This window comes from Rhinolophus sinicus, chromosome 16 (genome assembly GCF_057876585.1).
Source record: "Rhinolophus sinicus isolate RSI-liver-muscle chromosome 16, RSI-T2T, whole genome shotgun sequence".
NCBI classification, from domain to species: Eukaryota; Metazoa; Chordata; class Mammalia; order Chiroptera; family Rhinolophidae; genus Rhinolophus; species Rhinolophus sinicus.
This window is the reverse complement of record NC_142516.1, coordinates 33054630-33071375: the sequence shown is the minus strand read 5'-3', so window position 1 is coordinate 33071375 and position 16746 is coordinate 33054630. Positions and strand designations below refer to the sequence as shown.

Below are 16746 nucleotides of genomic sequence, written 5' to 3'. Positions count from 1 at the left end.
TTTAATAAATAAGTTATGTACCGGAAAAATAAAATCCTCTGGGAAAAGCAGAGCTCAAAAAATATGTCAAGTTAACAGGATGCATGGTTCAAATTTTCTTATATTAATTTTATATAAAACTTCCAGAGACAGTGAATTTATAAACAAAAGTAACAGTGTAAGTTAGCAAAATAATTATCAACACCCTTAAAAATTGTTACCACCAATGAATTCTGAAAATAAACAGGATATGGAAACTAGACTATAACAATCAACATCTTTAACTAATATACTATCATGTGGGAAAATTCTATGTCCTCTTTTCTGCAAATAGAGTTATATGTAGTAAATAGGAATGCTTCTGCAATAAGCACCCAGTTGCCAGACCATCGGAATTCAGTTTACACTTGTTTTCCATCCCCTCTATCACTCTCCACCCCCAAGAGTTCTACTATCCTGGAACAGGTTCCAAGAGAATTCTTAGAATAGAAACAGACAAGAGCAAGAGATTCTAAAAATAATTCAGTAGAAACTCAAACATACATATCACAGGTTCTTGAGCTTCAGGAAACACCAGGTTATTTCAATCTATCCAACCAAATTTTAAAACCCGTATTTAACCTCACCTCATTCAACTAAGTTAAAGATACGATAGACGGGTAAGAACTGCTATTATATTTTTAAACTCTTTAAAAACAGTATCAGCAAAATACCATATAAAGCTTCCTAGATTTAAAGTGCAAACATGGCCTAAATTACTTGTAACATAAGGAAAGTAAACCAGCAGAAAAAACCAACTTGATTCAACTACAAAGACTTTCTCTGTAGTAGGGATATTTTTAGAAAATGTTTTACTAACTGCTATTTTTTTTCCAAGGATTTTTTAAAAGATAAAATGCCTCAGTGAAACAGCTGCTTTTTTCAAGTGATTCCAGAGCAGAAATGAACTGAAAATGGTTAACAGCCACCTGTACTTGTATTAAAGCTTACATAAGCAAATACCACAAATTCATCATAAGATGACCCTAACTTTAAGGCATAAAAAAAGTTATCTAAAAACCATGTAATATCATACCCTAAAAAAAAAAACCAAGGGCACACTGGATCACTGTGAAAAGTTACAGAACACTTATTGATAACATGCTGAGAACTGCAAGGTTTTGGTGAAAGCATGAAAGGGCTTTAAGATAGTGTCACCAAGTGTCTGCATTGGAAGATACCTCTAAAACCAGGAGGTTCACACAATAGTGCAGAGTATCTCATCTACTGCATCAAATAAATTTATACTCCAGAAACAGCAAAGTGAATGTCTTTTTTTTCCAAACAGAATATAATTAATCCAGGTAACATGAATTACTTACTCAGCTAAGGACTCGATCACTCAAAACAGAATATACAATTTATGTTCAAGAAGCAAGTTTCCATCAAGAATGCTCACAGAGGGTCAGCCTGGTGGCTCAGGTGGTTGGAGAGCCGTGCTCCTAATGCCAAAGTCGCTGGTTCGATTCCCACATGGGCCAGCGAGCTGCGCCCTCTACAGCTAGGATTGTGAACAACGGCTCTCCCTGAAGCTGGGCAGTCAGAGGTCAGCGTGTGCTGCCATGAGCTGCCGGTGGCCAGCGTAAGTGGCCAGCAGCCAGCGTGAGTGGCTGGCAGCTATTGTGAGTGGCTGGCAAGAACTACCATGAGGGGTCTGGCCCGGTGGCTCAGGCGGTTAGAGCTCCGTGCTCCTAACTCTGAAGGCTGTCGGTTCGATTACCACATGGGCCAGTGGGCTCTCAACCACAAGGTTGCCAGTTCAATTCCTCGACTCCCACAGGGGATGGTGGGCAGTGCCCCCTGCAACTAAAATTGAGCATGGTACCTTGAGCTGAGCTGCCGCTGAGCTCCCGGATGGCTCAGTTGGTTGGAGCGCATCCTCTCAACCACAAGTTGCCGATTCGACTCCCACAAGAGATGGTGGGCTGTGCCCTCCGCAACTAGCAACGGCAACTGGACCTGGAGCTGAGCTGCGCCCTCCACAACTCAGACTGAAAGACTGAAAGGACAACAACTTGAAGCTGAACGGCACCCGCCACAACTAAGATTGAAAGGACAACAACTTAACTTGGAAAAAAGTCCTGGAAGTACACACTGTTCCCCAATAAAGCCCTGTTCCCCTTCCCCAATAAAATTTAAAAAAGAAAGAAAGAAAGAAATGACCACAAACTTAACAGAAATGTATTATTTAAAAAAAAATGGTTAAAATGGTAAATTAAAAAAAAAAAAAGAACTACCATGAGCTGCTGTGAGCAGCCAACCAGCGACCGAATGCCTCAGCTAGGGGCGGGGTAGGAGGGGAAGCGCAAGGCTCACAATACCAGCATGGGCCAGGGAGCTGTGTGCTACACAACTAGACTGACAAACAACGGCTTGCGGTGGGGGGTGGGGGGTGGGAAGAATGCTCACATGAAAAAAAGGATGTTGACAGAGATGCTGTTCACTCAGTCCTGAGGCCATTGGTGCTGGGACTATCTTATGAAGGATTTACTCATTCATTCCCAAAAGCCTAAATCTAGTAAGTAATGATAATAGCAGCAAACACATACTGTTTACTATGTGCCAGACACATATTAACCCTCCCAATAACACTCTGAGATACACAGAAATGTTACTCCCATTTTCCAGACAGGAAACTAAGACAGAGAATTCACAGCTAGTAAAATGGTAAAGCCAAGACTCAAACCCTGGCCATCTGGCCTCCTCGGTGAACAGTTAACCACTCTCAACCACTCTCAACCACTCTTAACCACTATTCTATGCTACATGGTTAACTGTTCAATTATAGATCTACAACAAACTCCAACTCAGCTTCCTCTTCTTTAAAACAGCATGACTACCGTTGGCATCACCTACATTGTTCACATCTGATGCGAAAGCTCTGGTTTTGAGTCAGAATCTCGCCTAACATTCCAACCTTTCAGATGCCCACAGGGGCTCCCTTCAACTCTGTATTGTAATGTTTTTGTTACTAGTTCTGTTTTATTATTTTTGTTTAACTTCCAATCTGTGTTCTTGCTTTTTCTAATTAAAAAAATACCCATTCTTCTCAACCTTTTTCTGCACAGGAAAGACACTTATTCATTACTATGGAGGACAGGATTGGTTTACATTAAGAACCTCAACTGATTTGGGAGGCCAGAGCAGCCAGCAAGAGGAAGTCTATATCCCCTACCCAGGAGAGGGCAAAGCAGCTAGAGTGCCAAGGAACTCTAGTATGAGACCCAATTCCATGCAGCTCAACTACTTGTGCCCTGCATGCCAGGAGCTGACCAAGCTGATACTTTTATTCTCCACAGCTGCTGAGGGCAGGGTCAGGCCTCCAGCAGCTGGTGGACCAGGGTGAACTCCCCTACACCCAGGATCGCTGACAAGGGAACTACCATGTTACCTGCTATTCTGTGTATATAATCTGTCCATGGAAAAGATGAGTGCTGACGAACTTTTGATCACAAGGACATCAAAAATAATTTGGTATAGTCATATTTCTCTTTCAGGTTAACTAAAATCATGGAGGAAATTTTTATTTAATTGCCTATGGATGTTTCCATACATCGGTCCCACTCCTACTCTGCTAATTTCTTGGCTCTAAACCCTAGCTCAGCAGCTATTCTTTACCCTCCTATCCCTTGAAAAGTCCCTCATTATTCATGACCAGTTTTAAGCCCTCCTTCTAACAGGCATTTCTCTCCCCCAAAAAGGTGTACACTAGACAGCATTTCACAAGACCTATCGAATTATGGGAATACTGTACTTTAGATTACAATTACCTGCCTAATAATACCAAATACCTTCAATAGAGGGTTATACTTCATAGACAAGGACTAGTAAAGGGTTTAATTTTTTAATTAAAAAAATTTTTTTAATTAAAAAAAGACTGTAACCAGATTAAAATAGATTTTCTATAAATCACCCACTTACCACAACATAGGATTAATAGCTTCCTCATAAATCCAGCAATGATTCTTAAACACAGTCTCTTTTTCTCTCTTGTTCTTTTTCCCGTTTTTTCTTTCTCCACTTCTATAAAATTCTGTCCACCTCCCTATGTATTATTCTCTGGTCCTGCTCCCCCAGGAATTTGTACCCACCCACATACACAGTGGCACAGCTACTGTTTGTTTTTTGTTTTAAATCTCCATTTCTGAAACCTTCCGAGTTTCTCACAGGCTTTGGCAACAAGGAATTACAGGCATACCTTGGAGATAGTGTGGTTTTGGCTCCAGACCACCATAATAAAGCGAGCATCGCAATAAGCCAAGTCATTCATTATCTTTTTTGCTGGTGGAGGGTCTTGCCTTCAATTTGTTTAAAAAAAAAAAAAATGCAGCACCTGTGGAGCGCAATAAACTGAGGTATGCCTCTACTGGATAATTGGCTATTATCTCCTTCCATGTTCTGATCCTCTGGTGGCACAGGGGGCCGGGAGAACCAATAGGATGGTAAAACAAGTTAGGAGGAGCCCAGAAAAAAAACGCTACTCCATGAAACACTACTAGAAAGTCTCAACCCAGGTTTGACAGCATACACATTAGTTAAATGTGCCATTCTATCCATGTCCAAATGTTTAGTGATAGTATCTCCAGAAACATCAGGAAATTCTCATCATCAAATAAAGATTAGTGAATCATCATCTATCACTATCCCTGGTTGCACACATAGTACAATCACTTAGGGAACTTCTAAAAAATGAACCCAGACCCCATTAAAATCAGAGCTGCTCGGAATAGAACCCAGATACCAACATTGTTTTTAAAAGTTATTCAAGCAGTTCCTAAAAAGTTAAACATAGTTACCACATAACCAAGCAATTCCACTCCTAAGTACATACCCACGAGAAATGAAAACACATGTTCACCCAGAGAAGTGCATATGAATGTTCATAGCAGCATTACTCACAATAGCCAAAAAGTAGAAACAACCCAAATGTCCATCCACTGCTGAATGAATAAACAAAATGCAGTATCACCATACAATGGAGCACTATTCAAGTACTCAAAGTTCTGATGCGTGCTAAACCATGGATAAACCTTGAAAACATAATAAAGTATCAGAAGTCACTCACAAAAGACCACATATGTATACTGTATTATTCCATTTATATGTAATGTCCAAAATAGGCAAATCCATAGAGACAGAAAAGTAGATTAATGGTTGCCAAGGGCTAGGAGGAAGAAAGAATGGACAGTGATGGCTAATGGGTATGGGTTTTTTGGAGGGTGATGAAAATGTTCTAAAAATAGTGATGTTTGCACAACCTTGTGAATATACTAAAACCCACTGAATTGTATAATTTAAAGGATGAATTTTATGGGATATCTCAATTTCTTTTTAAATGCTCTAAGTTACTGACGTGCAGCCTGGATGTCAAACCACTGCTCTGGACCATTAGCATAGGTATCACCTGACAACTGGTCACAAATGCAAATTCTCAAGGTCACCCCAGACTTACTGACCCAGAAATTCTGTTTAAAGAAGACGTGATGCACACTAAAGTTTGAAAATCACTGCCCTCAAAGAACTTTAGATGAAATTTTTGATCCTGTGTGGTTTAAACTGAAAGATGAGAAAGCTGCAAACAGTGCAATTTCACCTTTATTATTTTACCCATATAAGTTATACAGTCGTTACACAAAGTTCCAAATAAATACTGAAAAGTGGAAGAAAACAAAACCACACCAAAATAACCACTGTTCACAGTTTACTGAATATCCCTCCAATGTCTTCTATTTCTTTTGCATCATTGTGATCCTCTAGAAATGGCTGTATCATGCTTTTACCACTGGACATTAACGTATATAAACTATTATGCAAACGCAAGGTAGCATTATAATTATAGCATCTCAATTATTATGTTCTGCTGAGGAATTGAGTATCATGGGAATATAAAAGAAAACTTTAGGGGCCAACCTGTTTCTGGCTCCAAGCCTTTTTGGTATTAAGTGCCTTCTAACATGCAATAAACACTTTTCTTTGGCAAATACAATACAATAAACATGATTTAACTTTTTCTGATTCTACATCAGTTATTGAAGCCATGTGATGGGTGACATAGGAAATTAGTCTGAATCTGTTCTAATTCCAGGACATACCTAGGAACTTGCCTTCTGAAATAAATCATATCATTGTGTTTTCTTTCTTGTCCTTGGTCTCTTGCACAAAAGTGGCAGCATTTATGTATATATATCTTCATGACTTCTGGGCAGCATAGTATGGCTACTTTCCTAAAATAATTTCTGAACCCAAGGACAATGCAATCTTTCAAGTTATTTCCTTGTAATTTATTTTAAAATCATCTGCACTGTTTTTAATCACTGATTCACTGTCCTTTTTTTGGAGGAGAGAGGGTTTTCCACCCAAAACTTATACAGACTAAGCCCTCAAACATTTTTTGATATTCAGCAAGTTGCAGAATGACTTCTATGCTAGCTTGTGTGACTGAGATAATCATACCCATCTGCAAGCATCCCCTAATATTAGCACACATTGTATCAGGCACAAAAGCAGGAAAAGAAGAAAAGGAAAGGGTCTATTTTCCTGGGTATTAACAAAAAGTTGGTCATAAATCGCCAGATTAAAAATTTTTTAAATGTTTTAAAATTGCCAACTGAATGTTGCCATCTCAAGTTCTTCTATCCTTAAAGCCTAGTTTAATTAACATGGCTCTTCCCCAACCCTGCGCACCTACATTAGTCTCCACCTATCCTCTCTTGAGGAAATCCAATCTGCGAGTCATCAGAAAAGGACAGATTTAATGCCAACAATAGTCTTAGTCTCTGTTAAAGACAGACATATTTTTATAAATTTTTTGTCTTTGCACCCTCACTCCCATTCTGCCCCCATCTTCCAGCTCCACATCCATCAGAGCAAGATTAACTTCTCACTAGTTGCTCTGTCCCAAGGCCTTCACAGAGAAAGGGATAAAAGCAGGAACTCCCCTCCCTTTGGCTTCTTTCCTAAGACCCAGTCAGAAAGGGGAAGGAATTACACAGGGAATATAGTCAACAATATTACAGTAACTATGTATGGTGCCAGGTGGGTACTAGGCTTATCTATCAGTAGATGACTTCGTAAGTTATGTAAGTGTTTAACCATGATGCTGTACCCCTGAAACTAATATAATCTTGAATATCAACTGTAATTGAAATTTTTTTTAATTAAAAAGGAAGGGGGAAGGAAGGTGTCAAACTATAGACTGATCTCCTTCACCGTTCATAAGGATACAAGTTCAGTAAGATAAATCTTTCTTTTATTTAGTCAAGTCATACTGACCACAACCAGTCACAATGATCAAAAGTGATTCGTGATACTTACTCTAACACAAAACATTATCCAAACTGTAATGTCAGTTTAACTCTTTATTTTTAAGCACAGAAAAACCATTAACAATACTCAACACAGGAAAATCTCCAACCTCCAAGGTGTGAAAAGAACTTCAGGAATTATCACATATACACACCTCAAAATGTCACCTAGTTCAACTCATAATCACTTGAAAGTGTTAATCCATTATCTCACCCGAATTTGTTTTGGGTTTTGGGCAAAGTGGTATGTATCCCTGCTAACCAGTCTCATACAGCAAATTGGGTATTACTGCTAAAAGTGATTAAATCCCAACTTTACTTTCACAAAAGACAAAACTTTATAAATCTTTCTTACTCAAGATAGGTAACCTAAAACGTTTCAAGTTATTCTTATTTTTCACATTTATGCATGAACCATTTGGTTCTCAATTGTTACACTACACAAATATTTCACAACTGATTTATAAAAAAGCTCAGTATATCTATTATTAAGCTATCCCAAGACAGCTTATCACCTCTAGCTATTGCTACAAGCCAAAAATATAAATACCAATTTTTTTAAGTACTTCAGACCCACAGTTTTTCATTACAATTCTTTAACTTTCCTCATGTGTCCAGAATATAGTCTTGAGTAATTTTTTTAAGCATTTTGTTTTACTCTAGTGGCATCCTTATTACCGTTTCATTCATGCAAAAAGCAACTTTTTTTTCTTTTATAAATTTTATTGGGGAATATTGGGGAACAGTGTGTTTCTCCAGGACCCATCAGTCGTTGTTCTTCAATCTAATTGTGGAGGGCGCAGCTCATCTCCAAGTCCAGTCGCCTTTTTAATCTTAGTTGCAGGGGGCGCAGCCCACCATCCCATGCGGGAGTTAAACCAGAAACGTTGAGCTCGCTGAGCTCGCGCTCTAACCAACAGAGCCATCCAGCTGCCCCAAAAGCAACTTTTTTTAAAATGTCAGTTACCTGAAGAATGTATCAAGACACAGTCATGCAATTCAATTAAATGTTAACATACCTGTTACTTATGCACCAGTTTCAGTTTTCATTCAAATACCAAATACAAAATTCCTTGATAAGGAAATCTTCCACGACTATTATTGAGAAAATACCTCATATCCTTTTTCTTCTCACAGTATGTGTATAAAAACCTGCTCAACTAGTCTCCACACACATCCAAATTAATCTCAAAAAAACAAAGGCTTAGAAAAATGACCTTTCAATCATTGGATTGACCATCCAATCACTCCAACAGTAGGAAAAATGCTATTCCCCAGGTCACCATCGACCGCCTCCTCCTAATTTAGGAAAATGACAAATCGCCCACATCTTTCTTCTGTTTGCTTTCTTTCATCTGTCTCTAGCATTCAACACATTTCATCACTTTCTTCCCTTGGCTTCTCAGACACCATACCATCCTGGTTCTGTTCTCAAATCCTCAGCAGCGTCACATCCTTCTCCCACCTGAAAAGTAAAATTGTTCACTTCTTGAGCACCATCTCCTCCTACAGAAATTATATGCTCTACTGCGTAGCATCAATAATTACCTCCAATTTCAAAGCAAAAGCTTTTAAAGACCTGTGTCTCTCCAAAGACGAAGACTATATCTGACTGTCTACACCTACAATGAAATTCATCCAAATCTCTCAAAAACTTCCAAAATTTTCCAAGTAACCAATATTTTTCAAGTGTTCCAGAGCTCAAAACCTATAAGCCATTCTTTTAATGCCACCATTTCTTCCCATATACATTTAAGTCATAAGGGCTTTAAGGCCTTATACCTATGCCTTCCTTTACAGTCTCTCTGCCATGAACTGAATTAAGCGTCATTATATTTAAAGCCTCTTCCTTGTCTTCTAGGAATAAGTTGATAGCCCTTGTCCAGTACTAGTTTTGATATGTCAATGTCATATATATAACCCGACAGTTATAAGGCACCTTTATCAATTACTGTTATCAATAATTTTCTCCTTTCTAGTTCACTGAAACTTCATGCCCTGATTTACCTGCCTGAACAATGTAAATTGTGAAACCGATGACAAAGTGCAGTTTAATCTTCTAGAATATTCTAAAACCCATCAACTTGTGTTCACAAACCAACTCCTCAATAAAATAGGAGCTCTTTATTTCTTTCTAATCCCTACACTTTGGTCACATTGGCCCTGCCATTCTCCCAAATTGCACCTGCTTTTTTGCCACCTTCCACCGGCACGTTTTCTCAACAGCATAATAAACATACCCCTGATTTTCTCATTTTCTGTCCCTCAATGTAAACAGCAATTACCCTCTACTCAATGTCCATAACAACTGTGGCATTTTAGGGTCACCCGACAATATACTTAACAGCAGCCTGAGTTCTTAAGTGTAATTTTATAGCTTTCTTCTGTCTCTCTTCTCAGGGTGTGCTATCAATTGCCACTTCTCAATGCTGTGTCTGACCTCCTCATAGGATGCCCCTAAACTGGCAGAGGGCTTAGAGGCCAGCCTCACATGCTGATTAGCACAGCTACCATGTATCCCTGAAAACAAGACCTAGCTGGACAATCAGATCTAATGAGTCTTTTGGAGCAAAAATTAATATAAGACCCGGTCTTATTTTACTATGAGACCAGGTCCTATATAAGACCGGGTCTTATATTAATTTTTGCTCCAAAATACGCATTAGAGCTGATTGTCCGGCTAGGTCTTATTTTCGGGGAAGCACTGTGTGTGAGTGTGTGTGTGTGTGTGTGTGTGCGCGCGCATTCTTGAGAAATCAGTTTGTTTTGATGGGAGAAGGGCTATACAAATGTTCACAAGAAGACAAGTATAATTTGTAATTACAAAAAATTGGAACTGAGATAAAGATCATCACAATAGAATAAAATGTGGCATATCCTTACAATGGAATATCATACTATTGAAAATGATTGATAGCTATAAAAAAATCAACCATTGATAAATCTAAAACATGTAAAAGAGAATGAAATATCAGAAGATCATAAAATTCCATTTAGATCAAGTCTGAAAATGGGCAATATTAAAGTATATATTGTTTATGGATTCATACATATATGGAATAAAAATTATTCCAAAAAAAATTAATCCAAAATGTAGGGTAATGGTTACCTCTGGGAAAGAGGGAAAGGAATGTCTTGGGATATGGTACGCACAGGGGGGTATTAGAAAGCCATAATGTTCTATTCCTTGGTCGGTCATTTTATTCTTGTTTCTGAAAACTCTACATGTGTTTTTACACCTCATATACCTTCTTCTCAGATGTTTTAAAAAGTATGTACTTGATGTAAAGAAAAGAGAGTAAGGACTTATACTAAAATGTTAAACCATAAGTCATTTTTAATTTCTTTTTAATTTTTTCAAATTTTCTCAAAAGTATTTTCTTAGGCAAAATACTTACTGCAAGCCAGGCTGACCCAAAAATCTACTCTAAATTAGAAATTTGTAAATTAATTTGAGAAAAAGTGGGCAGGACTGGTTTAGTCTAGAAAACAATTTAAAGTTAGGCTTATCAATCAATCCTAAAAGCCCATCATTTTTTTCTACACCCCATTTCAGATAAACTTGTATCTTTTTAAGCCCACTTATTTTCCTTCAATGATTTGACCATGCTAAACACTGTTATCAAATGAAAAATCCCATCCTTCAAAGAACACACATTCCAGCTACTGTGTTTCCCCGAAAATAAGACCAGGTCTTATATTAATTTTTGCTCCAAAAGACGCATTAGGGCTTATGTTCAGGGGATGTCATCCTGAAAACGCATGTTACGGTTTATTGTCCGATTAGGTCTTATTTTCGGGGAAACACGACAGGTAGAAGACACACACAATACAGATAGCATTATATACATGCCCAAGCCCATGTAGTTGCAGATTGTTTAGATTTTTCTCTGCTTGCTTGGGAAGCAGCATGTTATGGTGGCAAGTAGAATAAGAAGGCCTACAACCTCCTCAGTTGAGACTGAGTGAGTGTTCAGAGTGTTTCTGTAATGAGGTGAAGGGACAGGAGGCAAAAAAAAAAGGGGGGGGGGAGAGAATGAAGAGAAAACAAGGGAAAGAGAAAAATAAGAGAAAGGGTGAGAGTGGAGAGAATTAAAGAAGGCAGAGAGGGAGAAACACATCATTAACAAGAACTCTGAGCTTCCAAAAAAGTCTTCATAGGTATAATTATCTAGGACTGATTCAATGAGAAGATTGAGACTATAGTGTAAAAAAATCTGAGTCAATCGCATCATATTAAGTATTACTGGATTGTGTATGTACATACAAGTGAGAAAGTTCCTATGTGACATCTTACTTAAAAACAGGCTAATTGGGGCGGCTGGATGGCTCAGTTGGTTAGAGCGCAGGCTCTCAAACAAGGTTGCCAGTTCAATTCCTGCGTGGGATGGTGGGGTGCCCCCCCTGCAACTAAAGATTGGAAACGACGACTGGACTTGGAGCTGCGCTGCGGCCTCCACAACTAGATTGAAGGACAACAACTTGGAGCTGATGGGCCCTGGAGAAACATACTGCTCCCCAATACTGCCCAATAAAATTTTAAAAAAACAGGTTAATCATAACACTAAATAGCAAAAAACAAAGTTAAGCACCGGGTCTAAATCCAAATGAAATTCTCCCCCTATAAATTTTTGACAATAGAGAGGGTGCTAAAAAATGCATACACAATTTAAAAAAGGAAAACTATTAAAATTGTAATATTCAGTATATACTGATAACAAAAGATGAATACAAGTCACGTTTGACTTCTGCAATTACAAGAGATGCTCAAAGTGGTTATCAGTGAGTGTCCAGACACTTCTGATTACGCCAAACTACTGCTTGAGCAATCCTGACCAAAGTGTGCACTTGTATACATTTTTTTGGCACCCCCCGGTATTCTCATAACGAAACTTTCTGAAGTTTTAGACCCAATCAAATATATGTTCTATTACTTTTAGGGTCCCAAAACAAGCATCACATTCCTTTTAAAAGTAGTGCACACTACCTAGTCTTAAATGAAACACCTACTCCTTAATCCAAGCCCAATTTTATAAATTAATTCCATAGTTAACTGGGTTCCAATTCAGTTTAGCTCCTAACTCCAGTATGATAATGAGTTATCTGAAAACTGAAACTCACTCTAGTACACGTGCTATGTCAGCCAGAAATTCACAAACCTGGTCTTCAAAACCTATGCCAAGAAATTTCAAAACTAAAATAATTCACTTTCTTTAAAAGTATAGGCTGTGCAACATCTTTTAGAGAAACACTGTTAAGAAAACTAAAAAAAAGTAGGAAATATCACCATATAATTTGCATTATAATTGTCTAAACAAACCTGATTTAGTTCTTGGACTTAAAAAAAAAAAGAAAAAGGATTCTATTCCTAAATACTTGATAGCTGGGTGAATTATTTCAAAACCTACCACAGGCTTATATGGTGATATTCCCTATGTCTTCCCTCTCTTTGCCTCCCTTCTAGTTACAGCTCATCAACTTACTCTTTTTTGTGGAATGAAGAAAAAGAAAAAAAACAGCTGCTTCTAAGATTTATCAGTAATTCACTACATCATCAGTCAACACCACAGGTGCCATAACTCAACTTTTAAAGGACACTCCATTTACTGAAGTTAACAGCTAACTGATATTTGCTGACCTACGGCTTCCCTCACAAAGAGAAATAAGGAATTTGTTTAAGAGCAGAGGAATTTCAGTCTGTGAATTCATGCAGACTGCTTCTTTTGAGCAGGCATTAATTAATCCTTCATAACATATTTACATCCCCCCCAAAAAAAGTCTTATGACCAAAAAAAAAAATCTTATAATAAGTCATCATTTAAAAAAAGAACTTGGGAATGAACACTTCAAAGCCAACATTTACAAACTGAAGGCTTCACTTCAAACTAGTTCAAATCTTCAAGACTGGTTTATACTTTCTACATGTAGCTTATACTGAAGGGAATAGAGTTATCGACCAGTTCCCATCAAGACAAGCACATAATCAAGTAAACCTATTCTTCTCCATGTTCTCCTACTATTTCTTCTCAAACAATAAAAGTCACTCAGGCTAATACCATGAGACACTCCCAGTGAGCACTGCACAGGCTGCACCAGTTAGTTACCAGGAAAGGGAAGCAGAGGTGTTATTGTTGTTCCAGCCTTGTTCTAAAGGCAGCTCAGTGTGACTGCGCTGGTCCAGCCCACATTTAAAGAGAGAGGCCAGAGGAAACCAGAGCAGCAGGAAACAGGCAGGAGAGGCAATTACCACAACCTTTCCCATGGCCTCATTCCCATGCCATCATTTCCAGCCATATTTCAATCATAACAAAACCTCCCTTCTCTAAATCGTTTCTTAATTATTGAGGGTCAGAGGGAACAAGGAAGCAAAAAGGGGAAATCAGAGCTGTGGGAAACAAGCAGGACAGGGGTGGGAAGAAATCTCATCACACATGTGAACTAGCCATAAGGAGAAAAAAATCAAAAGGAACTCACTAGAGACAAGCAGAACAGTCGTGTGGAAAACTAATCATTTCTGCCTAATGATAGGTAAGAGAAACCTTCACAGCAATAAGGGGATAGCCCTAACCTAGCCAAGGGGCCTTGCAAGCAGGTAGGTGGTGTTGGTGTACTGGAAGACTCTATCATCTAAAGAGTGGAATTAATCCCTTTCCTGAGACAAGACAGACACCATCCCAATCGAAGCACCCAAAGCCTAGGATACAGGAGAGCTCAGATATTACGTCCACCTTCCTTCCACCTTTATTAGACAAACTGACACTAAAAAGGACGCACATTTCATGGCAAAAAGTGAGGAACACTTTTTGATTTAAAAAGTGCTATCATAAAGGAAAAGAAAATATAAAACTACTGGGTTAACTCAAAAAGTTTATTGTATGCCCTTTTAATGAAAGATGATCTTTGGATACCTGATGGAGACCTTAAAAAGTTCTCAATTGTTAGGACACAGAGGTGCTGAAGAAAGATAGCCTAAATACTAGCAGACCATATACTTTGGATATAAGTAGTAACAATATCCAACGGAGGTGATAGTAAACAAGATAATGTTAAACAGAAAATAACAGTAATGATGATGGGATCAACTCCTAGAGAGAACCAGGATAAGAGATCAAGGTGGTGGCACTTGAGATGCCTGGGCAATTAATAGATAAAAACCCAGGGGAAAAGGTGGGAAAGCCAAGTGAGAATGTGATTCAGAGGCAAACTAAGATGTAATGACATTTTGAATACGTATTACAAAAGAAAGAGCTTTAGTTTACAAAGCGCTCTCAAACCTACATTAAAGAACTGTGACACAACCAGACAACAGGAACCGGGACTGAGGAGAAAACTGAGTCCCCAGAGTCTGACACCAAAGCCTTCCCGAATAAAAAAGAAGTAAGAGTTGAACTATGCCATCGGGTAAGCCGAGAAAGGCTAGAGAGCGCAGAAGTTGGGCTCGAAGAGGTCCAGCCCCAGGACGAGCGAGCGACAGGCGTGAAAACGGAAAGATGGTCAGGATGGGGAGCGCCTGCTTGGCGCGGGAGCTCCAGCGGACAGGCAGGAAGGGACCGAAGTGGGAAAGAAAACCACACCCTCCAGGACAGAAACCCGAACGGGGGTGGAAGGCGCCCCTTGGGGCTAGGTGGGGTCGGGCCAACTAGGACCGCGTTAGGCTAGAAGACACACAGGTCAACCTGCCCGGGAGAGGAAGGAGGGCGCCTGGGCCTGGGCATACTTAGGATTCATGAAATTGGCGAGGGAAGCTCGGCCCGGTCCTCACGGGTGGGCGCTAGGGCACTATGAAAGGAGCTGGAGGAAAGAAGGGCTGAACCCAGAACTAGAAAGCGCATGCTGCAGCGCTTAGGGCCCTAGAACTGGGAAGGAGAGAAAGAGGGTGCCAATTACCGGGCTGTTCACGCTGGACTCGGGACCGCAGCCGCCGCCGCCGCTCGTTACCTGCCAATGTGCCTCTTACAAAGCGGCGGCGGCTGCAGACGCGGCCCGGTCCGTCACGTGACCTACACGTCACGAGCGAAGGCGGAGCCGCTATGCGTCGCTTGTGCTCGGCTCATCAGCCCGCCCACGGGGAGCGTCGCTTCCTCTAGTCGCTCCCAAAACGAACGGAAGCGAGACCTGCACTGCCGAGGCGGGGGATGGAGCAAATAAGGGAGGTTTTACGGGATTTCTCGTAGTCGGAGTCATCAGGAGCGTACTACTCACCGCATCCAGGATGCCCACCACTGCAGCTCGTTGTCGCGTTGTGATGACCTCACAAGGCACCACAGTCGCTTCTCTACGGCCGACCTCCTCGCATCACGTGATGCGATCCAACCACTCAAGGCAACAAATGTTGCGCGAGGGCACTTTCGACTCCTACCTGCTGTACAGTAAAGGCACCCGGCTGCGCAGCCATTCGCTCTAGGGTTCATAGGCGGTGCGTTTAAGAGTGCCGAGGGAAGGCCGAGACGGCAAGCTGACAGGGCTAGTAGCATCTTAGACCAATACCAGTGGGTGCTGCCTACCGGGTGGCTGAGGGTGGTTCCTGCTTCGAGATGTAGTACGGCGGGAGGTAGGTTCCCACACCCACATTCCCGGGCTCGCGCTCCGCCCTGTCCCCTGCGCGGGAAAACACCAACGGCCCACCACCGTACCCGCGACACGGAGAGGGCTTCAAGAAGACTCGCCACGGATCAGTAGGGCCACACAGTTTCCGTCTTGTTAAATGTGGGGTCGAATTCTGCGTTCCTAATCCCCTTTTGCGTGAAAAGACAACATTTATTGAACGCCTACTCTATGTCAGCCGTTTATACACTGTTTTTATTAAATCATATAATCAACCCTTTGAGGCAGGGATTGTCCGTTTTAGGCATGAAGAACAGCTTAGAGAGGTTCGTTCCGTTTCTCAGGAGACCCAAACCAGATTTTCTATCTCCAAATAATAATACTCTCAAAAAGATCTCACCTGTTTTAATTCCAGGAATTAAGCATAAAGGGGGAGATAGTGGTTTATAATTGTAATGCAGTGTTTTAGAGTTTAAAGTATTTTATCACTTACTGGCCGGCTTATTTGATCTTCAAAAGCAGTGTCCCACCCAGACTGGCTGGATACGTGGACTTTGGAGTCCGGCAAGCCTTACCTCAATCCGAGCTTCCCTTTGTAATAACACCGGTTCACCAAGTTACCACAATTAAATGAGATTAAAGTACTTGCTTGCCACAGTAAATCCTCAATAAATATTCGTTATTATTTTCACATCCTGTATGTACCTGTTGGGCACAACAGGTCTAAGTGAGGTGGGAAGGGAATTAACAGGTACTGATCTTTGTGCAGGGCATGATGCTAATTACTCACTTGCTAGTTACTAATAGACTGTAGGTTAAATTAAGTGATGAAAAACAATTGAAACCTTAACAGTTCTGCTCAGCTCAAGGAAGGCCTTTG

General features: G+C 40.2%; 1 protein-coding gene across 7 annotated transcripts in view; it reads right to left on the bottom strand.

Moving 5' to 3' along the window:
• Positions 1–15609, bottom strand: part of UBAP2 (ubiquitin associated protein 2) — a 102139-nt gene extending 86530 nt beyond the window's left edge. For 3 of the 7 annotated variants that reach the window (XM_074330645.2, XM_074330646.2, XM_074330649.2), the window contains exon 1: positions 15210–15297. The gene's annotated coding sequence lies outside the window, so the exon portion shown is untranslated. Of the gene's footprint in view, positions 1–15209; positions 15298–15524 lie in introns of those variants that run through there. The other 4 variants (XM_074330647.2, XM_074330650.2, XM_088792949.1 and 1 more) reach the window with 3 other exon arrangements.
• Positions 15610–16746: the final 1137 nt, after the last annotated feature.